The sequence below is a fragment of the Triturus cristatus genome, chromosome 1_2, assembly GCF_964204655.1.
Source record: "Triturus cristatus chromosome 1_2, aTriCri1.1, whole genome shotgun sequence".
Lineage (NCBI taxonomy): Eukaryota > Metazoa > Chordata > Amphibia > Caudata > Salamandridae > Triturus > Triturus cristatus.
The window spans coordinates 437,138,448-437,164,663 of record NC_140580.1 but is presented as its reverse complement, the minus strand read 5'-3'; positions in this window follow the sequence as shown (position 1 = coordinate 437,164,663).

Below are 26,216 nucleotides of genomic sequence, written 5' to 3'. Positions count from 1 at the left end.
CAGGGGTGCTGTGCCACATTTCGGTGCAAAATCACTCAATACATAAAGAAAATGTGATACTAAGACTCTGAAATATGGTGAAAAATTGTGCATCGGTAAACAGAACATTATGTTGAGACCACATCGAGTTGCAAAATTTTCTTTGGTGCAACATTAGCATTAGTGTGAAAAACATTTAGATACACAATCACATTTATGCGAAAATCAAATCTAGTTGCAAAATCACCATTGGTGCAATATCGCCAGAAGTGTGTTAACTCTTTTAAGAGCACAAATGCACATTCATTATAGTATTTGATGCTTTCCTTCTTCTTCTTCCTTCACTGCCAAGCACTGCAATGAATATCACGCTTTCATCTGGAAAAATCCAATGCAACCCATCTCTCCCTCGCAGTTTCACCAACCATGTCTCTCTCCCCAAAACACCCAAAGCCTCCTCATCTCTCACTCTCACTACCACCTCTCATCTACCCCCTCTCATCCATCCCTCACACTACCTATCTCCTCTCTATACTGAATTCTCACACATGATCCTTTCTTACATCTCCTTGCGCTGTACACTGGTTCACCTCTCCCCTCCCCGCTAGGTGCCCCTCCCACTCGTCCCTCTCTCTCTCTCTCTCTCTCTCTCTCTCTCTCTCTCTCTCTCTCTCTCTCGTACCATCTCTTACTCCTCTCTCTCGTTCTCTCACACACTCTTCCTGCCTCTTTCATGTAGTTCACTTCAGGTATTCTATCACAATTTATTTCCAGTGCCTTTCCAAGGTTTCCTCCCTCAAACTTAGCCGCTCCTCCTCTTCTTTGGGTGTCTGCTACATACACAGGGCACCTTTATACATCTCTGGCCTGCTCTCCCTTCTTTCTTCCTTCCTCACACACTCTTTCTGCTCCTCTATCTGAGGTTCATTCACCGCTTCGTGCCCAAACTAGCTATCCCTCTCTATCTTCCTTTCTAACTATTCTGTGCAGCTCTCACTATGCCACATAATTCCACTACAAAAATACACTAAACACCCAGTGGTAGAAGTGGGCGGGATCGGAAGGGCACGGCTTGTTCTAATTAAAAGAATTAAATCAGTCGGTTCACCTACTTCTTTGTTTTAGAAAAGCGTCCCAGGACGGCAGGAATAGTCCTACTTAAAAATCATAACGTTATCATTCAGCCAGTGTGGTGTACATTGTGGAAGGCCTCTTCAGTGCCAACAACCTCTTCCCCATTCCCCTCTGTATCTATGGGCCTGCAAAGCAACATTGAAAGGGTAATCAGTCTTATGATAGCACGCAAAAATGGCTGCCTCTGATGGCCCTGCTGCTGCCGTGATTCACACCTCATTTAGTGAGGACACTACATGCCTGCCCCCACTGTGACCAATGCAATGGTCACATCAGGATGCATTGGTGGCCCCGCCCTTAACCTCCTCTGCCCTTTATTTTCGGGCTCACGCAGACTGACGGACGCCACCTTGAGAAGAAGAAAAGGGCTTCAGTGAGGAATTCGTAACTTGCTGTAAATCTGCTCTCCACTCTGCCAGAACTGGAAAATAGGAGGAGGGCGGCTGCTGTAGAAGAGGTCCTCCACTGGTTGATGTACCCACAGCTGACCCAGCCCCACCAGCCTCTCCTGGAAATTGTTCTGCATGCCTGCCCAGAGGTCCCCAGCCCCTCCTTTACAGCTCTGCTCTTTTCTCTGCACTGGGGCCTGCAAGAGGAGCCTGGACTGCCTCTGAACTCCATGCTCTTAAATAAACATCAAGTAAGTTAGGAAAATGAAAGAATACCAGATGCATTTTTTTAAATAACTGGAAAGTGTTGAATGTTTTATCAGCTGTTTTTCTTATGTTATTTTTTTAAATGTGTACCACTGCTTTGTCTGTGTTCAGGGATGTGGTCTTTTAAAACAAGCATTTGCAATGCAATAGGTCTCGCATTACTGAAAGTTTGATCTATTGGCGTTGCAAATAATAATGCAATGCCAAAAGCTCAAAGTTTCTGTAATGTGAGGCCTATTGCATTGCAAATACTTGCCTTTTTAGGCACGAGGAGACTTAGTGATTTGCAAAGAATCAAAGGATGCTTGAACCTCCTGCCAGACCCGAACCTGGTTCCCCAGCTTCAGTCTTGTAGGACACAAAAATATGTTGATTATGGCTACTTCTAGAGTTGCCCATCAGTAGCAACCTTGTTCACTCTGAAGCAAGGTAGAGGTCAGGCAGATAAGGGCTGACAAAATACTGTAAATACGAAAAAGAATCAGTTTTCAAGCACGTGAGCTGTGCTATTGCAAAGCCAGCGTTGCAGCACTAGCCTATGGTTTGTTGGTAAATTGCAACATCAGTTCAACTTGACTCGTGTACATGTCAATATTAGTTGCAAAGCGCTTTATACCACTTCTGCTGTTTCTAAGCATTATGTATCCAATCTAGCTATACTCAAATTAACCGACCTGGGAAGGATTAATTAGTTTTGCCAGCGTGATCCATACACATGAGACGTCAATGATGAGTATTAATTCACTGAGGTATGTTGGCACCTTAGAAATACTGTCCATAGTGCCTGCTAGCTGTTTCAGTGCACTTTGTGTTGGCTACAAGATGGAAGCCATGCGTGGCACACCCTACCGCAAGGGTTGTACAGATACAGAAGAGCGCATTTACTCAGGTAGAGAGTGGCACAGGGGTGGAGCTTTATTGAGAACCAGGTCAAGTGTCAAATCATGTGCAATTAGCCTGCTGGACAATTGTGTACAGGTTTTGACAACATTTTACAGTGATAGTTGCACTGACAATCATTTTATTTTTCTACCAGTCGGAGGGTCCAAATATTGGTAGAAACAATTCCCAGCATCCCAGCAAAACTACATGCCACTTGTGAAGATCACGAGGCCTGGTCCATAGTGTTTCTCACCTGAGCCTCTACGCTCAAGGCAGGCTGTAAAGTGACTGCACTGTACCTGCTCAGTTCATGATGAAGCCTGCAGCCAGTGCTTAATTTGAGCTTCTGGTTACAGGTGCGATATTCAGCAGGGTGGTTCAATGAGTTAAACACTCACCGCTGAGATCTGCCGGCCATTAGTCGGAGCCACAGAAAGGCTAACTGAGACCTCGATCCTTCTGAGAATGGTAAATTAAATATCATTTCAAAGGGTAACAGGACGATATTGTTTACAATGCTTGAAATCGCGGGTTGAAATTTGCATGAGCTTATTTCTGTGATTGGAAACATCTCCCACATTGTAAATGTATTTTAATGTAAACAACTTATATATTAAACCTCAAATAAACATGTTTATCCATTGTTTGAATTAAATAACGTTATAAGCTGTAACTGGTTAGTGAAATGCCAAACGTACTAAAAATTGGTATGTTTTGCTTTTCTAGCCACACCTCTGACTCTGCCCACTGATCTAATCCTCGGGTTATTCCCACCCCCTGATCCTCCGCCCACAGTTCCCCTACTTTTTTTTCCCCCACTTCGACCACTGTACAGACAACACTATTCCACCTCACACAATTCCACAACTAACAATTGCGATTTAACACACATAATTCCACTCCACACCACATACATCCACTCCAAATAAAAAAACATGGGTAAAAGACATTGTCATTTACAACGCCAATGCCTCTAACTCTCGCAATCGCGAGACCTATTGTTGTCATACTGACTCTATCGCACAAAACCTGAAAATTATGAGCGCAGCACACACTTCATGGACAGCACACTTTAATTTTAAGGAACACTTCTCAAGTGGGGCAATCTTAACATTTGTAATTAGGTCGAAACCTACAATGTGCTCTCAACTTTGCTAAATACATATTAGGGAGATTCCAAAAGCTTTCATATGAAGGGATTCGACATATTGCTTACCATGACTTTGTAGTTTGGAATTCACATGGACACCCATGGGTATTAATCGTGCTATATAAAACATCTTTTCATTTAATGTGATTTGATTTCACAAGTAGACAAACAATAGAAGGAGTACACCCTTAAAGGTAAATTAATGCCTAGGGGATGGAGAGGTGCACTGGAAAGAAAGGCTTATCCTTTCTGATAGAAAACCCCTCACTCACCAACCTAGTTGGTGACATGCTTCATCATCGGGGTCCCACCCGGATAACCGAGTGTCATCCGGGTGTGCTGCGACACCTGACTACAGTGGAGCTGGTTTTTTGTGTGGTGCAAGTGCATGAAGTGATTTAAAAGATTGGTCAGATTTAACTCATTATCAAAAATTGTTTAATCATGGAGCAACTGAACAATGTTAAAAAAGAATGGCGAGATACTGTGTAAGGTTAGATTGACCTAGGGTATCAAAAAAGTGAGTGAAGTGAAAAGGTGGTGAAATAGGTCTACATGTTTCAACCTTGAGGGTAGTTTTCCAGGTTTTCGTCAGGACCGATGCTAACCAGGGCGGTCTACACGCGCTAAGGTGTACCCTACCCTTGGCTAGAGTTAAAAAGACCTCCTGTAATTTACAGTGGGGTAATCCTTGCTCGTAATTCTCAAGAGAAAATACCTGTTGGAAAAAAGAGAAGGAAACAATATATACATAACAAAATATGTTATGTACTCAGCTTCGTTCCAAGCTCCTCTCAATCGTCATCCAATATTATTTGTGACGTTGTTGTATGTGACTCAACTCACCAGTCATACTGATTAGTCACATACAGTGAATATATATCACCGTGCTTCGTTGTGTCTCACGAAACGTAAACACTGAATCGGGCTTGCATTCACCCGTAATCACTTCATGTATCCGAATGAAACACACAAGTGATATTCTGCACTCACAAGGAAAATACCGGGGTGCACATAAAGAAGTGACGAGTGGTTAGGTGACTAGCACGGGTGCCATTCGTCCCACATTAGAACACACATAGCCAGTATCTGATTACTACCGACAGCGGCGTCCTAAGTTACAATTATAAGTGCTCCACAGCATAGAATCACTCTCAGAGACATGCGTGCGTGAATAGAAAATCAGGGACCGTTATTGAACAAATAAAGACAGGAGAGAGAATGCATGAGCGACTATTTGAAAAAGAACAACATTGGATATACAGACTTTCCACTCACAAAAGCGGATTAGATGACAATATCCCATGGAATTCTGTCCTTCCAAAATAGTCTGTCATTTATCCAGAGTGTTGTTAACACCGTTGTTTGACTAAGAGTTCCATCAGTACAAGAGAGTGCTTGTGCACCCCGGTATTTTCCTTGTGAGTGCAGAATATCACTTGTGTGTTTCATTCGGATACATGGAGTGATTACGGGTGAATGCAAGCCCGATTCAGTGTTTACGTTTCGTGAGACACAACGAAGCACGGTGATATATATTCACTGTATGTGACTAATCAGTATGACTGGTGAGTTGAGTCACATACAACAACGTCACAAATAATATTGGATGACGATTGAGAGGAGCTTGGAACGAAGCTGAGTACAGAACATATTTTGTAACATGTAGACCTATTTCACCACCTTTTCACTTCACTCACTTTTTTGATACCCTAGGTCAATCTAACCTTACACGGTATCTCACCATTCCTTTTTAACATTGTTCAGTTGCTCCATGATTAAACAATTTTTGATAATGAGTTAAATCCGACCAATCTTTTAAATCACTTCATGCACTTGCACCACACAAAAAACCAGCTCCACTGTAGTCAGGTTTCGCAGCATACCCGGATGGCACTCGGTTATCCGGGTGGGACCCCGATGATGAAGCATGTCACCAACTAGGTTGGGGAGTGAGGGGTCTTCTATCAGAAAGGATAAGCCTTTCTTTCCAGTGCACCTCTCCATCCCCTAGGCATTAATGTACCTTTAAGGGTGTACTCCTTCTATTGTTTGTCTAATTTTGCTCCAGGGGCCTAGGAGTACCCCAAGCAATTGAACCCTTTCTCTCCTATTGTTTTTTCGGGTTTCTTGATTTCACAAGTACCTATTACTTTTAGAGTCCAACTAAGGTCAAGTGTCAAGCTCTGTTTTCCGAGGGAGTTTACTGTTTACTCTTTTTTCTCAGACTTCAAAGTGAGACCATTTATGTGGCTCGGTACTGCACGGTGTGTTGGAGTAAAGTGGTACAATGTTATTTTTTTGTAGCACACGGCAACATTGACATGTCTGAATATAAGAATATATCAAAATTAGGAAAGTGCAAATGAAACACTTTTTGAGTAACTCTAAAGTGTAGTCAAAACAAATTTAATATGATCAAAAGAAATCAATACAGTGATAATATTTCAAAAAATGGTCGTTATGTACACTGTATGCTTCTTTCAGTAATATTGTATGTCTGTGCAAATGTAATGCTAATTTCAAATGAAAATATGTTCACTGCAGTAGCAGTGAACTACCATACTATGCATACTACACTTCACTCCACTATGAACTATTACACTCAATGTCACTCCATTCTACACTACTACAATCTACCCAGTCCCACTCAACTTAACACTACACTATGCACTACACTACTCTACGCCACTGCCCTCTATGCCACTACATTCTAACGTTGCAAACAACACTGCACTCATTGCCAATGCACTCAACACCATTATAGTCACAATACACTCTGCACCACAGCCCTCTACCCAATCTATTCTAAACCACTGAACTGTACACCGCTATACTCAGCATGTCAAGACGTTACGCCACTACACTCCATGTCAGTGCACTCTAAGCCACTCCACTCAATACCAACTCTGGACCACTCTACTCTGCACCACAACATGCTATAACATTGTACTCTGCTCTGCACCACTCCACTCTAACCCAGTCTACTGCACTCTAACCCACTCTATGCCAGTGCACCCTCTGCCATTACACTCTACGCCACTACACTCTACACCACTAGACACTATGCCACTACACTCTAAGCCAATACATTCCATGCTACTCCAATCAACTGTGCACCACTGCACACTATCACTGCACTCCACGCCACTCTGTTCTACACCTCTGTACTAAAACATGCACCACTCCACTTCTCTCTACTATTCCCTACTCTACTCTATGCTAATTCACTCTACCCTACTTTACTATACACAAATGCACTTTTTGCAACTGCACTCTACAATAACTCCAGGATAGGTCACTCTACTTTGCACCACTCCACTTTATGCCACTCTACTCTGCCAAACTGCACTCTAGTGTGCTACACTTTTTACAAATCCACCCTACTCTTTACCACTTCACTGTACTCTAAAACAATCTGCTCAATGCCACTACAATCTATACTACACCACTCTAAGCCACTCTTTTCCAATCTATGCCACTCCACTCTACCCCACTGCACTCTATTCCACTGCAATATATGCAGCGCCACTCTATGCCACTTTACTCTGCGCAACTTTACTCTACAACACTGCACCCTACTTCACATAATTACTATGCACATATTTACACTGCACATCATGCCACATATTTACAGGCAATAGCTCTAACTCCAAAAAAGGTGCGACCTATCGCATTTCTAATGCTTGTTTTTGTAAGTGGGGAACCGGGGCACCCTACGGTCCGACCCTCGCTGAGGGCTGTGGGGGGAGGTCCAGGGTCCTGGGTGCAGTGGAATAAGTGGCTGCATGGGTTGGTGAGTAGCTACATGGGTGTCTATATAGGTTATTAGTTGGTTTTTTGAGTATCAGTGTCTGATGTCTGTATGGTTCGGTGGGGGGTATTACGTAGTGCATAGGTGCATGAATGAGTGACTCACTCTTTGTATGTGTTGAAGACAGCATGTGTGCAGGACTCTATGGGTGAATGAGTGTGTGCATGGGTGTGTTAGTTAGTGAATGACTGTCTCAATAGTGTCTCTATGAGTAACTACATATGTTTTAAACTAGTATATGTGACAATTGGTGTATATAAGCGAGTATATGTGAGAGTGAGAGATTGGAAGAGTTCCTGTATGAATAAGTATGTGTTTCTATAAGTGATTGTTTAAAAGACTAAGTATGTGTAAGTTTCTGTAGAAGTAAGTGTGGCGGTGTGTGTATAACTGTATATGCAAGTAAATGTATGTTTGATTCTTTATTAGCATGAGTGACTATGTGTGTGAGTACCTCTATGGATGAGTGGCATTGTGTAACAGGATGTATACGTGTATGAGTACATATGATGAGTGAGTACATGTATGAGTGACTGTACAGGACTGTTGGTGAATGAGTGGATGTGTATGTGGATCTTAGAATTACTGAATAGGTTGTTGTAACTGGTATTGGTATGTCCATTGTTTTTAAAATTTTAATTTCTATTTTTGAATGTGTGTATCAAAGGTTATATTAGGGGCAGAGGTGGTCTGCCACTCTATCACAAGGATGATGTCATCAGTGATGTCATCAGTGATGTCATTTGAGATGTCATCAGTGATGTCATGAGTGATGTCACTGACCATGTCATGAGTGATGTAATATGTGACGTCATCAGCAGTGCATTGCGGGCGCGCGAGTTATAGTTAGCTGAACTAACTATAACGGGGGAATTTCAATGGTTTTTTACGAGTGAAATGTCCAGCTAACTATAACATGTGTGAAACCTTTGGTTTTTTTATTGAATTTCTAAGGTTTTTTAAATGCTAATTCCTAACTATAACGTGTGTGAAACCCATGGTTTTTTCAGTGAATTTGCAAGGTTTTTTAAATGCTAATTCCTAACTATAACGTGTGTGAAACCCATGGTTTTTTCAGTGAATTTGCAAGGTTTTTTAAATGCTAATTTTTTTATTTTCTTCTATTTTTTAAACATTTTTTTTTTAAATTTTCTATTCTTTTTTTAAGACTATGGTTAAATTTTTAAAATTCTATAATATGTTTTTTAAAAAATATTTTATAAAATAAACAGGTAAAATTTATTAGCAATACATTTTTTCAAATTTTTTTTTAGTACGCGTACCGTAAGCTTACGGTAAGCGTACGGTTTACGCAATGTCCGTAATTTATCTACGCTGTTTGCGTATAGTTACGCAATTTGCGTAGCCGCGCGTACTCCGCGTGGGACGCGTACGCGTGTACGCTACACGCGCACGTTACGCGGAAGTGTCGGGTAGTGACTGTTATGCGCAAGCGCGTGTCTTTTTTACACGCATGCGTACTTTTGCCGTAAGCGTACCGTAAGCGTACCGTAAGCGTACGGTAGGTCATGTGATCATGAAACACAACTTTTGATTGGTTGAAACTACTTTCAGTTCTAGAACTCTCCTACACCACACCCATTCCCCTCATTTCTGCTTGTGATCCCTTAGGAGAAGGAGCTGGGTTGTCTTTGTGATACGATGGCAGAACAGCAGAGCCCTTCTGAGAGTGAGGCTAGCACTAGCAGCACTACCTTGAGGCAGAGAGCGAGGAAACAAAAGACCTCTTATGTATGGGATTATTTTACTTTTCCTGAAGGCCAGCAAAAGGTAAATGCACCCTTAGTGACTTGCAAGCTGTGTCAGCGTGTACTTTCAAGAGGTAATCCTGACAGGAAGTATTCCTTTGGGAATCATACCATGATGAGGCACCTCAAGGATGTACACAAAAGGACACATGCTCGACTTACTGGAGGTAACCCTTCAGTAAGTCAACCAAGCACATCCACAGCAGCTCAGCCTGGACCATCATCTGCAGGGCTGAGTCCTTCTTCTGCAGGTCAGGTGAGCCCTTCATCTGTGGGGGGAGCATCTCCTTTTGCTGGCCCTCTGGAAATTAACCCTCGATTTCTGAGGGTTGATATTCGATGCGCCTCTTGTCATGATCTAATTTGTCATAGGGAGACCAGTGTTTCCCTAGTGAACCTCAAAATAGATCAGCACACTTGTCGCAGAGACTAATTTTCCCAATCTTTCTTTCCTCTGTCCCTGCATGAACACAACGGCTCTTTTAAGAGCCAACCTTATCTTTCATCTTTTTTTTATATATGTTTTTAAAAACTTTTTTTTTTTTTTTTTTACCGTACGCGTACGGTGCGCGTATTTTTTTTTTTTTTTTTAAAAAAACCCACTAAAAATCAATTATCACATTACAAGGTCTTTGAGAGACTGCAATTATTATTATTGACTTACCATACCCACTCAAAAAATATTTATTCATTTGTTTTTTAAAAAAATTGCTTTAAAAATGGTTCTAGTTTTCGAAAATTTTCTATATCAATCTGAAAAAAAAGAAAAAAGTATTAATATTTTTAAAACATTTTATAATACAGTACACATATTTACATATTTATCAAAAAATATTTTTGCCTTATTTTTGCTGTTTTCAGAATATATTGCATTTCACTATAAATTGTGAAAGCAATTGCATTCATCATTTCACAGCGGGCAAAAAAAAATAACAATCTCAAAGATTGTATTAAAAAAGCCCAGAATCTCTTTTTACTTAAACTTAACATTATAGAAATGCATAATATTCTAAAAAAATATCATCTAATATCAATACTTATTTCTTTAAAATACCGTCTGATATGTTTGTTTCAGAAGTATAATCACAATATTATATCTCAAATAACTCCACATTACATCTGGTTCCATTTCCTTTAGGCCAAATAGTAATTTTAAAATTCTTTTTTGATTAAATTTCCAATGGTAATCCAATAAAATTCTAAAGTTTTATTTGTACAGATCTCACCGATTCTCTGTAACATATTGGTTCCCTAAATATTTATTAATAATTTATTAAGTCCACAATAGAATTGTTTACCTTTCCACATGGCCAAATAGTAATTTAAAAAATCTTTTTTGAAAAAATTTCCAATGGCACTCCAATAACATTCCAAAATTTAAATTGAGCAGATGTTACCGATTTTCTCTAAATTTTTGGTTTTCGAAAGTTTCATTAAAAATTAAAAAAGTCCACATTACAATTGGTTATCTTTCCATTAGGCCAAATGATAATTTAAAAAATCTTTATTTTTGAAAATTCCAATGGTAATCCAATAAAATGGTAAAATTGTTTTGTCCAGATCTTGCCAAGTCTCTCTAAAATTTAGGTTTCAGGAAGATTAGATAGGAATTTGCTAAATCAAAAGGCAAACGTTGCTTAAAAACCAATTGGGAATCATTACACAGTGTCCAGCCTTTTTCACATTTAAGATAAACTGTGTAATGTCCAGAAGTAACAGTAGGTCCTTCATGGAAAATTATTGCAACAGTTACAAAAGTTTTTCCTGAAATTGATAATTGCTGTCCTGTAAACTTCTTTATTAAAGTATCCAATTTTGAACCATCGGCTCTACATCGTTGCATCATTAAAATTACATACTGTCCGTATTCCTTTAAAATTAATGTTGAAAACATGTCAGATTGACACTCACCGCATTGCATGCTATGATTATCATCTTTAACTAATTTAGCAAAAGTGACTGTTTTAGTCTCTGGCAATGTCAAAAAAATAAACCTTTCATTATCAACATTAGAGCCACATATATTATAACAGTTTTCACAACTATGTTCCCATTTATAAGAGAGACCAAATAAATTATCAATTGCAACTTCTTCTTCTTCCAGTACCTGAAGAAAAAACATCAAAAATTCGTGTGCATCTTGCTGTTCATTTTGAGAAAACTGTGTTCGTCCTGAACATACATCTAAAAGTTTTCTAATTTCAGTAGCACTTTCTATTTGAGTTTTATCATTACTCAGCTTTTGAAAAAGGAGACTCAGCTCTGAACAGAATCTTTTTCCCTGATTTACTATTATCTGCTCTTGCAAACTTTCCAGATAAAATGCAACATTCAGCACTACATTTGCGTAGCAGTTGACACCAGAGCTATTTTCAAAATGACATCCTACAACCTGTTCTTCTTTTTCCTTACTCTTTTTGCTTGCAATTACATCACTCCTCTTTTTTTTCCTCCTCTGTACATCTTCATCACAGATATTCTCATTTCTCCTTTTACGAGAAACTACACGTTTCTCCAACACAGGATACTGACCTAAATGAGGAGCATAGCTTCTTCTTAATCTATTATACTCCTTTACACAATTTGTATCAGCACTAACTTTTGAGTCATCAAAGTCTATCATGAATAAACCTGATAATGTTTTCACTCGTGACAAAGCAACATATGCCATACCTTCTTTGAACACAGTTGAACCAATGTTCACAAATGCACAATCTACAGTCAATCCTTGAGACTTGTGAATAGTTACAGCATATGCTAGCGAAAACGGAAACTGCTTCCTACGTACATATAAGTCTTTCACAAGCATGAAACGAACTGTACAACGACAAATGTCTTTAACTTCTTCTATCTGATCAAATTTTATTTTTAAACATTCAATTCCATCTTTTTTCTGATAATTAATAAAACCCACAACTCTTCCCATAGCTCCATTAACTAAACCTTTTTCAACATCCAAATTTCTCCTTAAAAATACTCTACAGTTCATGCAAACATATAGATTCTTTTCTAATCCAGCTGTTTTGGAAATGTTCTTCTCTAGTGAATCCAATTTATTTTTCAGTGTGCCTGTTACTGTGACAGTAATTCTTGCATCCTCAATTTTGTCCACTGCTTCTAATTTCCTGATCTCTTCCTTTTCCAATTTCAAAAGCTCCTCATTGAATATTGAGCATTCACGTAGAGTTGGCATTAAGCAGATGATACTTTTGTTTTCTGCAATATTCTTGTATATCTTCTCTGCAACTATTTCTTCCTTTGGAAATAAATTATGTAGCAGCCGACTCTGTAATGCTTTTTTGCCAACTTCTGTGAGTAGTCCAATTCTGATATCTTTCAGAATACTTCCATATTCTTCATCGCTTGCTTGCCTCATATTAGTAGTAAGTTCCTTGTACTCAAAGAAGGACCAAATATTTGTATTTCCGATGCTTCCCAATGACTTCTTCGTGTCTTCATGTGTGACAGTATTAAACACTGGTTGTCCTTTAACTGGAGTAAGTTGCAAAAGATCTCCAAAAACTATGACGTGTTTTCCACCAAATAACATGTCATAGTCTGTCTTCAGAATTTGCTGCATTCTTAAATGCACAAAGGCAAGCATTAAGTTTGAAACCATGCTCACCTCATCAATAATGAGAACTTGCATCTTCTTCAAGACTCTTGAAACTTCCAAGGATGCTTCTCCAGTTAGCTTGTTGTATTGTATTTTGTTCTCATGCTCCACTGGTAACATTAGCAAACGATGTAAAGTGATTCCTTTTATGTTATATGCTGCTAACCCAGTTGGAGCAGTAACCACACAAGACAAAGTAGAATCCGTTTTTTGCTGTAGGTAGCTTCTGATGACTTTAATTAGGAAACTTTTTCCAGTTCCAGCTTGTCCGCTTACATACATCCTGATTGGATGAAATTATGTGCATGAGCACTCTTTTTTTTCATGTAGAAATCCGTGATCAATTTTGTTTCTGATCTCTTCATAAATTTGTTGCTGCTCTTCGTTCAGTTGTCTTTCCAAATTTTGTAAGTCTATAAATTCTTCTTGAGCTTGATTCATAGCCGTTTCCACTTCATTCATGGCTATTGATGCTTCATTTTCAACGATTGGTTGTCCTAGGGGATCTTGACTGAGTGGTTCTGAACTTTGGCTGTCCTGAGAACTGTCTCTAGCTATTTCTGCTGCAATTGTAGTTTCCTGTTCAATTTCTTCATTTAACATTTGCAGATAACTTGAGAATGTACTGCATTGTATGCTGTCTTTGCAAGCATTAAAAGAATCTTCATAGCTTTGAAATTCTCCCAGTAGTTCATCCTCTGTACGCCATGGTTTAAACAACTGTAAAAGAGCCAAGTAGTAAAATTCCTTCTTGTCAGTAGTGTCGCAACTCAGCTTCCGGTGATTTATCAAACTTCCTTTTGTTTGCTTCACCAAACATCCTTCCTCACCAATGACTTTATATTTTCCATTGTTGATGTCTTCTGCGGCTTTCCGTGAATAAATGTAGTTCTGCAGCACTTCATAGAGACATAGAGACACATGTTCTCCAGATGTTGACTTCTCTTGGGATAATATGTGTCCAACATGTTTGATTTCAAAATATCTGTACTTTCTGGGTCATTCTCGGCCAAATATTCAATTTCTCCAACAGATTTCAGTACCCGATTTCTCATTGCTGCAAGGCCTAAACTTGCCCAAATTATTCTTCTTGACTTCGAGTAGAGACTTGCAGAAGATAACCTATCTGAACATTCGTAGGATCCAATTTCTCGATGCGATAACATCTTCAAACTGAAACTGTACAGCTTCTTACTGACAGTCTTCTCGTGAGAAATCTCTTCCCACAGTTCCTTCAATTCTGTTTTTTCTGATTTCGTAATGTAAGACGTTACATATCGAGCAACAGCAATGGAATTGTCAGCTACATACTGTATATCCATGTTAGCGTTCCACATGGATAAAATGACTGGGTTGTAGTCATTTATATTTTTTGATGCCTTCTTTTCTTTTAAGGTTGTAGGTATTCTTAGGTGATTTTCTTGTGATAGTATGTCTCACAGCTGACATAAAACTGTTTACTCTTCCATTTGAAAGAACAGGTCTAGGAAATCCAAATCGACATTAAGTGTAGTATTTATCTTTGCTCTTGTATTTCCGTCGACAGTATTTTCCACACCGATGACTTTGGAAACGTAAAACTTGCTCCTTTAACTTTTTCTCTTCTGTGCTTTTTGGTATAGCACATGTTGCATATTCTTCAATGTAAGATAACACTGCTTCATCAGTATCTGTTCCAAACTTTGGGGCATCCTTGATCCACAACAGCATATGAATATGAGGAGCACCTCTTGCCTGGTACTCTTTTCTCCAAAAGAAATCTACTACTTCTCCAAGAGGTGGATTTTTTTTATTGCAGATGAAGGACATCATAGCCTCAAATCTATGATTGAAATATCTGCAAACATTAACCGGATCCAATGAGCACAGTTCTCCTGCTGTCTTGTATTCGATGTTTTTAATGTTTGAATTTGCCTCTCGTAGAAAATCCAGTAAATCATCCCAAGCGTACTCGGCACAGCTTAGTGTAACGAACCATGTTGGTGTTCCTAAATTCCGTAACATGCATTTTAATTCACCATGGCGTCGGTACCAATATTCATTTGTCCCACGCTGACACGCCATCAGATTGATCAGTTGTGTTTCCAAATGATCATCTCGGTGCTGCACTTTCTCCATAAAATCCTTAGCAGACACATTTTGTAAATGTACTCCACTTTTTAAAATGTGATTTACTGCATAAGACAGTGCAGACAAGTCGCTTTCAAATAAAAGATGGAACAAATAAGGAATACTTTGTCAAAATCTGGGATCTTCAGCATATAGTCTTGTAGTCCGATACTCAGAAGCTGGAATCTGTTCCGGACTTTCATCGTATCGTCCTCCTTTTCCTTTAGGAAACAGCTGGGGAAAACATCGAGCTTCCAAGCTCTCCTCCCATACACTCACGGGAGTTCCTTTTGCTTTCTTCATCTGAAAGAGATCAATATTGTCTCCCATAACTTCTTTTGAATGAAGAGGATGTATGCTAAAATGTTCATAAATTTCTTCTTCCTTTGACTTGTCCACTTTTTCAATTTGTCCAGTTGGTGTTTCTGTGTCTTCTTGTAAATCTTCTTCTTCTTCTTCTTCTATATAAATTGATTCATACCATTTGTTATTCCTTTTCAAATACAAATTTGCTCTTTGTACTTTCCGCACATCTACCAGCTCCTGCCAAATCTTCTTATTCTTTGTAGGTACACCATTAACCAGAATAATTAATGGTTCAGTTTCCAAAGTATCCGCATCAATAGTTTCCATATTTTTTTTCAAATCCAAGGGCAAATACACCACTCTACCTTTTAAACCTCTCAGTAAATCGGAAGGAGGTAATTTACCAGTTTTGGGCTCCATACGTACTATGGTCTGGAACGGATGAACACATTGAATGAGTATAGACTCATATGTATTTAATTCAGAAAGTTCAGCAGGAATAGCATCCAATTCTAAATTATTATGTACAGCTCTGGTCGGCATTCTATTTTCCTCTAACTTGTTGTAACAGTATTTACAAATACGCTGATCTTCACCCAAATCAAAACAATTTTCAAGAAATATATATGTGGCAAAATCCTTCCACTTATAATTATCTTCATTTTCACTCTTTCTGTAGAGATCAACATTCCTAGTTTGTTTTCTATAATGAGTTCTGCGGCAACAAATACAAGTAAAATTTGGTCTTTCATTAGAGATTATTGCAAATTTTGTTATGTGATCATTAAATGTGTTACTTACAGAGGGTTCTACATTCTCTTCCACTTCTTCCTCATTTACTGTGTCCTTCTCTGCAATGTTTTGTTCAGGACCAAAGTAACAAAACTGAATTTCATCAACAACCTTCTCTACATCTGATACCGTTCCTCGGAACAGAGCCCTATTCAATTCATTTAACTTTATTGCTGGACTTTTGGCAAAATACAACCGTCTCACAAACTTTCTCATTTCAGTATGATGAACAGCCAGCATCCTAAAATGATGGAAAACACTATTACACACTTTTCTAGATAGACAAGCCAGAGAATGACCCTGCAAACCAGTATTCTCTCTCACTCTGCATGGATCCAGACTTTGAAGCACCTTAATCTTCTGTTTTATACTTTTTTTACTATATTCTCTTAGAAACTCACGAAATTTGTCAATAGATTCCTGACGCACAGTGCAAATACTACTACAATTCCAAGTGTACACTGGGGCTTTAGGACGTCTCCCCATAGCCTCATCTGCCATCACTTGTACCTCATCTCTTGGAACCATTATCTCCTTCTCCATTATGCAACCATTTTTTACTTCATAAGCACGACCTCTGGTGTCAACTGCATGCAGCAAACTATTACTTTGAAAATAGCTCTCTTCATTAAAAAAAGGTTCACTACTTGAACTATGCATCCACTTTCCTAAAAACACTTTACAAAAGTTTGTTCTGTTCACTACTCTTTTCCTTTTGCTATGTGATTTCAGTACATTAACCATTTTATCTAATGTACGCATCCTATTCAAAATTAAAATGAATAGTTTCCTTTTTAATTCTAATGCCTTTGCTGCAATGGCTTCAATTTCTTTTTTTCTTTTATAAAACTTAGTCTTTTGCTTATATTTCTTCACATCCTTTATCAAATTGGACATAACTCTTCTCTGAAACATTTTTCTACGTATCTCTTTAAACGCTGTTTTTCTATTTATGTAAATCTTTTCAGTTGCAGAAGGTATATTTGCATTAACTAAATTCTCAATTTTTTCCTGTCCTTTTCTTTTCAAAACATTCTTTCCAGTACAGACATTTTGTACATTTTTCATTCTTTTGAATATATTTTTTAGAAATTGTTTTTTCTGCTTACCAGAAGATTTTTTCTTTTTTAACATGAGCATCTTCTACTAACTTTGGTCCTCCAGTTGTCTTCAAATATAGGTTTTTTTTGTGAGTTTTTTGAACTCTGGATTTTGTAGGCATCTTAAATTTTGTTCACTGCTCTTCAGCAATACCTGAAAAAAACTAAAAAAAAATTCCTTTATTTTATTTAAATATATTACTACATTTCTTTTCACAATAGTCACAAAACGAAATTTCTTTGCCAATTTGAATGCACACTTACTGCTCTTTTTTTTGGCAAGTGATAATCACTTTTACAGACTGACACATTATGAATCCACTTTTCAGATTTTTTTAAATGCACATGTCCAGACTGCTTTTTCAGACCACCACCATGTGTATCCTGGGTGACTGCCTACACTCCAGCAAGGGCAACCAGCCTTAGTGATGCTGAATGTATTTGCATTACAGACTGAAACCTCAAACCCCACTCGCTTGTAAATACTGTGCATGATTATACATGGAAAGGAGCTGGGTGTGTGCTAAGAGTCTGCTTCTGCACCAAAAAATCGCTCCCCCTTTTTCCTACTAATGCAACTGTGAAATCACCAGAGCAAAACGCAATAAATCTCTGCCTGTAATTCCTATTTGCACACAGAGTCATGTTTTCACATTAGTCACAAAACGAAATTTCTTTGCCAATTTGAATGCACACTTACTGCTCTTTTTTTTTGGCAAGTGATAATCACTTTTACAGACTGACACATTATGAATCCACTTTTCAGATTTTTTAAAAAGCCCATGTCCAGACTGCTTTTTCAGACCACCACCATGTGTATCCTGGGTGACTGCCTACACTCCAGCAAGGGCAACCAGCCTTAGTGATGCTGAATGTATTTGCATTACAGACTGAAACCTCAAACCCCACTCGCTTGTAAATACTGTGCATGATTATACATGGAAAGGAGCTGGGTGTGTGCTAAGAGTCTGCTTCTGCACCAAAAAATCGCTCCCCCTTTTTCCTACTAATGCAACTGTGAAATCACCAGAGCAAAACGCAATAAATCTCTGCCTGTAATTCCTATTTGCACACAGAGTCATGTTTTCACATTAGTCACAAAACGAAATTTCTTTGCCAATTTGAATGCACACTTACTGCTCTTTTTTTTTGGCAAGTGATAATCACTTTTACAGACTGACACATTATGAATCCACTTTTCAGATTTTTTAAAAAGCCCATGTCCAGACTGCTTTTTCAGACCACCACCATGTGTATCCTGGGTGACTGCCTACACTCCAGCAAGGGCAACCAGCCTTAGTGATGCTGAATGTATTTGCATTACAGACTGAAACCTCAAACCCCACTCGCTTGTAAATACTGTGCATGATTATACATGGAAAGGAGCTGGGTGTGTGCTAAGAGTCTGCTTCTGCACCAAAAAATTGCTCCCCCTTTTTCCTACTAATGCAACTGTGAAATCACCAGAGCAAAACGCAATAAATCTCTGCCTGTAATTCCTATTTGCACACAGAGTCATGTTTTCACATTAGTCACAAAACGAAATTTCTTTGCCAATTTGAATGCACACTTACTGTTCTTTTTTTTTGGCAAGTGATAATCACTTTTACAGACTGACACATTATGAATCCACTTTTCAGATTTTTTTAAAAGCCCATGTCCAGACTGCTTTTTCAGACCACCACCATGTGTATCCTGGGTGACTGCCTACACTCCAGCAAGGGCAACCAGCCTTAGTGATGCTGAATGTATTTGCATTACAGACTGAAACCTCAAACCCCACTCGCTTGTAAATACTGTGCATGATTATACATGGAAAGGAGCTGGGTGTGTGCTAAGAGTCTGCTTCTGCACCAAAAAATCGCTCCCCCTTTTTCCTACTAATGCAACTGTGAAATCACCAGAGCATAACGCAATAAATCTCTGCCTATAATTCCTATTTGCACACAGAGTCATGTTTTCACATTAGTCACAAAACGAAATTTCTTTGCCAATTTGAATGCACACTTACTGCTCTTTTTTTTGGCAAGTGATAATCACTTTTACAGACTGACACATTATGAATCCACTTTTCAGATTTTTTTAAATGCACATGTCCAAACTGCTTTTTCAGACCACCACCATGTGTATTCTGGGTGACTGCCTACACTCCAGCAAGGGCAACCAGCCTTAGTGATGCTGAATGTCTTTGCATTACAGACTGAAACCTCAAACCCCACTCGCTTGTAAATACTGTGCATGATTATACATGGAAAGGAGCTGGGTGTGTGCTAAGAGTCTGCTTCTGCACCAAAAAATCGCTCCCCCTTTTTCCTACTAATGCAACTGTGAAATCACCAGAGCAAAACGCAATAAATCTCTGCCTGTAATTCCTATTTGCACACAGAGTCATGTTTTCACATTAGTCACAAAACGAAATTTCTTTGCCAATTTGAATGCACACTTACTGCTCTTTTTTTTTGGCAAGTGATAATCACTTTTACAGACTGACACATTATGAATCCACTTTTCAGATTTTTTAAAAAGCCCATGTCCAGACTGCTTTTTCAGACCACCACCATGTGTATCCTGGGTGACTGCCTACACTCCAGCAAGGGCAACCAGCCTTAGTGATGCTGAATGTATTTGCATTACAGACTGAAACCTCAAACCCCACTCGCTTGTAAATACTGTGCATGATTATACATGGAAAGGAGCTGGGTGTGTGCTAAGAGTCTGCTTCTGCACCAAAAAATCGCTCCCCCTTTTTCCTACTAATGCAACTGTGAAATCACCAGAGCATAACGCAATAAATCTCTGCCTGTAATTCCTATTTGCACACAGAGTCATGTTTTCACATTAGTCACACAACGAAATTTCTTTGCCAATTTGAATGCACACTTACTGCTCTTTTTTTTTGGCAAGTGATAATCACTTTTACAGACTGACACATTATGAATCCACTTTTCAGATTTTTTTAAATGCACATGTCCAAACTGCTTTTTCAGACCACCACCATGGGTATCCTGGGTGACTGCCTACACTCCAGCAAGGGCAACCAGCCTTAGTGATGCTGAATGTATTTGCATTACAGACTGAAACCTCAAACCCCACTCGCTTGTAAATACTGTGCATGATTATACATGGAAAGGAGCTGGGTGTGTGCTAAGAGTCTGCTTCTGCACCAAAAAATCGCTCCCCCTTTTTCCTACTAATGCAAATATAAAATTACCAGAGTTGTACACAATAAATCTCTGCCTATATTTCCCAACATGTGTAACCTGGGTGACTGCCTACATTCCACCAAGGGCAACCAGCCTTAGTGATGCTGAATGTATTTGCATTACTGAGTCCAACCTCAAACCCTTAAACTATTCATTTTTTATACCAATACACCTTAATTTATCGTGAAAACATAGTCCATATTATTTTACATGTTCCTCACATTTAAATTTCTCCCAAAACAAAAAATAATAAACGCAACTTCAACAAAAAGAATTACATTTCTATTATTCATTTCTTAATTTACCATATACATCTCCTCTCAAACTCTAACCTCACCTTTAAAATTAGTTAGTTGTGAAAGAAATGTGGCACTCAAACAGCAGATTATCAGAGCCAGGATCTCTGTTCTCTACACCTCTCTCCTCTCAGCAGAACCAGATAATGGCAAAGTTTCCCTCTATTTTTCCACACATATAAATGTAAGTTTCAAATCTCAGTGCTTCCCCCTTTTTTTCAAATGTAATCACACATTTCTATTGGTTGAAAACCAACCCTTTTCCAAAAGTACCCTTCCCCCAACTTGACTTCTGCCTAGTACCCTTCCCCCAACTTGACTTCTGCCTGCTACCATAGCAACAGCTCATGGAACACTGCTGTGTGGAGTCAGGTCAGAAGTTCGCCAAACAATGTTTCAATTCCACAGAGCAAGAGTGCTTGACTTTTCAAACCTAACAGCAAATCCATAGTACTGTTCTTTGGTAACACATTTTTCTGTACCAATACAAAACATGCTTCTATTAATTTACACATACAGCCTAGTTTTTATTCTAGAATGGTATGAAACAGCCAATCAGTTCTTTTTTTAAAAAAAAAAATATGTATGCCTCCATTTCCAAACTGTCTTTCTTTTCATATTGCCATTCTACTGAAAGACACCTCCTGAGTGCATCCAGTTCTCCTTTGAAGATGTTCACAGTGTGGATTGTAGGGCACAGCTATGTCTTCTGGAGTGAAAAGTTTGCAGAGAAAACAGGTATGGTGAGAGACCTTGCTTTGCCAAATGTAGACATTAAATGGATTGGTCAGAGAGGGTTAAAGTGGCACCAATTGATGCCATTGGTGAAATCCTTCATGCAAATCCAACACCCTGACCTCATAATAGTGCACTGTGGTGGCAATGACCTAGGCACTTTGACTGGGGTAGGTCTGGAAATGCTTATGAAGGACACCTTTGCACAACTGTTTTCACTTTTCCCTAAAACTGCCTTTGTGTTTTCTAACATATGCCAAAGGCAAAAATGGCTGGTCCAATCATTTCTGTCCGCAGATTGACAAAGCAAGAAAGCACGTCAACAAATCTGTTTCTGCTTTCCTCCGTGACTATGGCATGGGTTCCATTTACCACAACAACTTGCGTTACGACATGCAAGACATTTATAGAGGAGATGGTGTGCACTTCAATGATGAAGGGAACAGAGTCTTCCTCTTGAACCTTAGACTCTGCATCGGTACTTACTTGTAGGTACCACTAAAAAATCACTTAATAAACACAACGGCTCTTTTTAGAGCCCCCTAATATCTAAACACTTAAATCTGAATTTCATTTCTTTTTTTTTTTTTTTTTTTACCGTATGCTTACCGTAAGCTTACCGTACGCGTACCCCGTGATTTTTTTTAAAATCAATAAATGTTTTCTTTGTACTTTTCTGTCCTTCTTTGACCCCCTTACAAATGTTAGGGGGTCTGTAACTCTCTCCCTTGCCCCCTTTTCAAGATATCACTCTTTTTTACCGGAGTGAAATACACAAAATGGCGGCCGCCGCTTCCTGGTTTCGGCCGATTCGAATGTTTACTAAGATCTAACAGCCAATCAGAATCGCGCTCGCGCACGCCACCGTACGCGTACGGTAAGCGTACCGTAAGCGTACCGTAAGCTGGCTCAGATATATATATTGATTTAAAGGCTATTTTCTCAGAATCTACTGAACAGATTTACACCAAACCTACAAAAGGCACTTCCTTGACCTGAGGACTACCTCTCTGCCAAATTTCTAGTAATTCTGTTCAGCCGTTCGGGCTGTAGCCCTGTCTAAAGGTCCTATGGAAAAATGCATGGGAAAAACGCGTTTTGGGACCCCCCTTTTATCTCAGCCCTCGCTTGACGAATCCCCCCGAGACTTTCAGGGTAGGAGCGGAGCGTAGCGCCCCACCTATTTTGAGCAATTCGCGAGGATTCGTCGACCGGCGCCAAAGTTATTCAAAATAGAATATTGCGGATTTCCTATGGAAACAGGGTCCTAACTATAACTACCTACTGGCAACCGCCAGTAGGTAATATATATATATATATATATATATATATATATATATATATATATATATATATATATATATATATATATATATATATATATATATATGTATATATATATAAAAACCAAGAGCCAGAGTCAGAAGTATAGGTAGAAAAGCAAGACAATATAGAGTGTTTGTGTGTGTGTGTGTGTGTGTGTGTGTGTGAGAGAGAGAGATATTCTGATAGAAAATTTGACAAAGTTGAGATAGATAGCGAAAGATCACATTATTGGTGGGGGAGGGCCCTTGGTTCAAGGTGGGTGTCCTGAGCGACCGCCCGCTTTGTCCATGCCTCAAAAATTCTCTTCCTCTCAGTTCATTTTGTTCTTTCATTCTGGTATGCCATGGCATCCTTTTGGATGGAAATGTATATCCTAAAGTTAGAGCTAGTGCAATTGACAGAATTCAGCTATCTATTTTACTTCATTGACTTATGTACATCAACACGCTTTTCCATAGTTTAAGAGTGATGTCCTTAGATGTTTTGTAGTCATGTGGTGCAGAAGCAGTTGTGATATTTCGATTTGTTTTATAGGAGTTATGTGAGGTTATCCTTTCTACAACAACTACAAATAAACCTCATTGTTAACCAGCCCCAGAGTCTCAGTGCTGCAAGAAATTCTACTGAGCTGAAGACACTTTCATATTTTCTTTTTGAAGTCATATTCTTTGAAGCAGGAGTTCTTCTGAGTTGTTACACATTGTGAAACTCATCTAAGTAAAACTGGCATTTCCTTTACTTCTGTGACCCAGATCATACCATTTTTGCTTAAGTATGTTTTTGATGTTAGAAAGAAGCAACGTTTGCACTTATTTTGCAAGCAGGCAAAACGTTTACTTATGTGTGATTCCCATATAATTTCTGTAGTGTACTTTTGGCACTCTTAACATCTATTTTTTAGCTAATTTCTTTGAGTTGTATTAATTTTTTCTAAACAATGATTACTGTATTTTGTTTTGTACTTATAAAGTGTTTGTCTCAGCAGGCTAGGAAAACCCAGCACACCCCAGCCTCACATCATCACCCATGCACTATGTAGGAACTACATTGACACGTTAACACAACTGCGAGAGACTGCAGCTATAATACCTTTGTATGCCTAAGTATGTATCTCAAGATTAAAGCCATTGCCGATGTTTAACTGTATCGAATATGTTAAAATATCAATTAAACAAATTGAAACATCCCACTCCAAAAAAAAGTGAAGATATACTGTCTACAATCAACCTGGTCCATGGTTGTATGACGTATACAACGCATTCTGTTGCAACGCATGCCTTTACCACGCATGCGTTACAATGCAAATGCCTTTACCACGCATAACCTTTACCGCGAAAATGCCTTTACCACGCATATCTTTCCAACGATTTTCATTGTAAATCCATGCTTGGGATTTGCATTTTTATGGTAAATGTTTTCTCATATCTTTGCCCCAATTCCTTTAACTGCTCCCCTGCGCCCTTCCCCCTCCTGCTTTCATATTTTTTTTAAAATACCCCTCCCCTGTATCCCTATGCGATCTCCTGCCCCCATTCCTTCTAAGAAATACCCCTGCCCTGAACCCTTTAAATGTTGCCCTGCGAATTCCCCCACCCACAAACCCTTCTATCAAATACCCCTCCCCTGAACCCTAATAATTTACTTCTGCACAACATAACCCCCTCATCCATTAAATTATTATTATTTTTTCATCTAAAATCCCCCTTACCTCTCTTCGACCTCTTCCGTCGTGCATTGTACGTCGTAATGAGGAAGCGGAAGTGTCTTTCCGTTTCCTCTAATGACGCCGATTGCCTTCACATCAATCAACGATTTGTGTCTTCGGTAACAGGTGTGTTTTTTTAATGCAAATTCTTTTTAATGTTTAATTCTTTTTAATGTTAATTTATAAGTCAATTTAAAGTCCGCATTTTTTCGTCCATTAGCTTGTTCACGAAGTGAAGATTAGGGGTTACATCTTACAAGCTGTAAATCAAACGCGTTCTTTTCCCTGTTACACACATGCCTTTACTACGTATCTCGTAGTAAAGGTATGCGTGGTACAGGCTATTGGTGGTAACCACGCATGCGTTGTAATGCATGCGTGGTTAAGGGTATGCGTGGAAACAGCCGCGGTGTAGTGGCTGTTTCCCATTTACAATCCTTCAATATTTCCTAAAGACACACATTCTTGTTTTATAGTCAGTATTGGATTGAAAAAAAAATCTTTTAAATATTATTTTTCAAACATCTGTCCAGTAATATCTGTAAATAAAATGTAGAACTTGTTTTTTATAAAAAACGACGCAATACAGCAATTCATTTTGAACCCCAAACTTTATACTTTTCAAATGCAATGATTATCAAGTTGTGCTACATGTAGGTTCTTATTGGTAAAAGGTGACACGCTTGTCTACTTATCTTTTGGAGCTGTGTCTATCCTCTTGTAGATCATAATTTAATAGGTGAGAATTTACCAACTCATCTACAATTCGATAACATTTACAAAATGTTGAAATATAGGTTGTGTCAATCTAGAGTCGAACTCTGTTAGAACAGCATCTAACTTCTTGTAGGTGGGATAGTGGATCTACTTGTATCCTATTGTTCATTCATAATTCAATGGGTAGGATATAACCAAAGCATCTTCATGTTCTTCAATTGTAGTAATATAAGTAGAAACAATCTAAAGTCAAACTCTCATGTGGTGGATGTTAGTCTCATAATGATTCAAGATACTCTATATTTGTACAAATGTGAACACTACACTAGACACTCAAGACCATCTGTTGGCACACCATCTACACAATTTCTCATTTTTTGGGATAATTATTATTACTATGGATGTCGAATTAACTTCCAACCTGAAAGAGTCTGTGAACTTAATTTGTTTTAGCCACATCTGTATTTAACCCAGACTCAAACATATTAATTAAATCTTCTAACTCACATTAGGGTTCTAGACTCACTGTCATTCCCCGATCTGCCTGTGCTGTTTGTTCTCCTTTATCATCACCTTTATGCAGTGGTATAGGTGACACACACCCAGCACTCTGCTGTCTGTGCACTTTTTAAAGATCTGTTTATCTCATTGCTGATGCAAACAGGCAGGGCTGCTGATTTAAATTCTCCTGTTTCCTGCTGACCTCAAGGATGTCTAATATGTTTGTCTGTTTTTTATTTGTTCAACTGCCCTTACAGGTGGTGCTAATTAGTTAAAATCCTCTGTTTCCTCCTGACCTTAAGAACATCGGGAAAATATGCTTGTTGTATATTTGTTTAGCTGCCCTGACTTCTAATTAAAGGCCTACACTCTCTGTCTAAATTTCCTGCCAGAGATAGCCTCCTAATTGACAGGAATCACTCAATA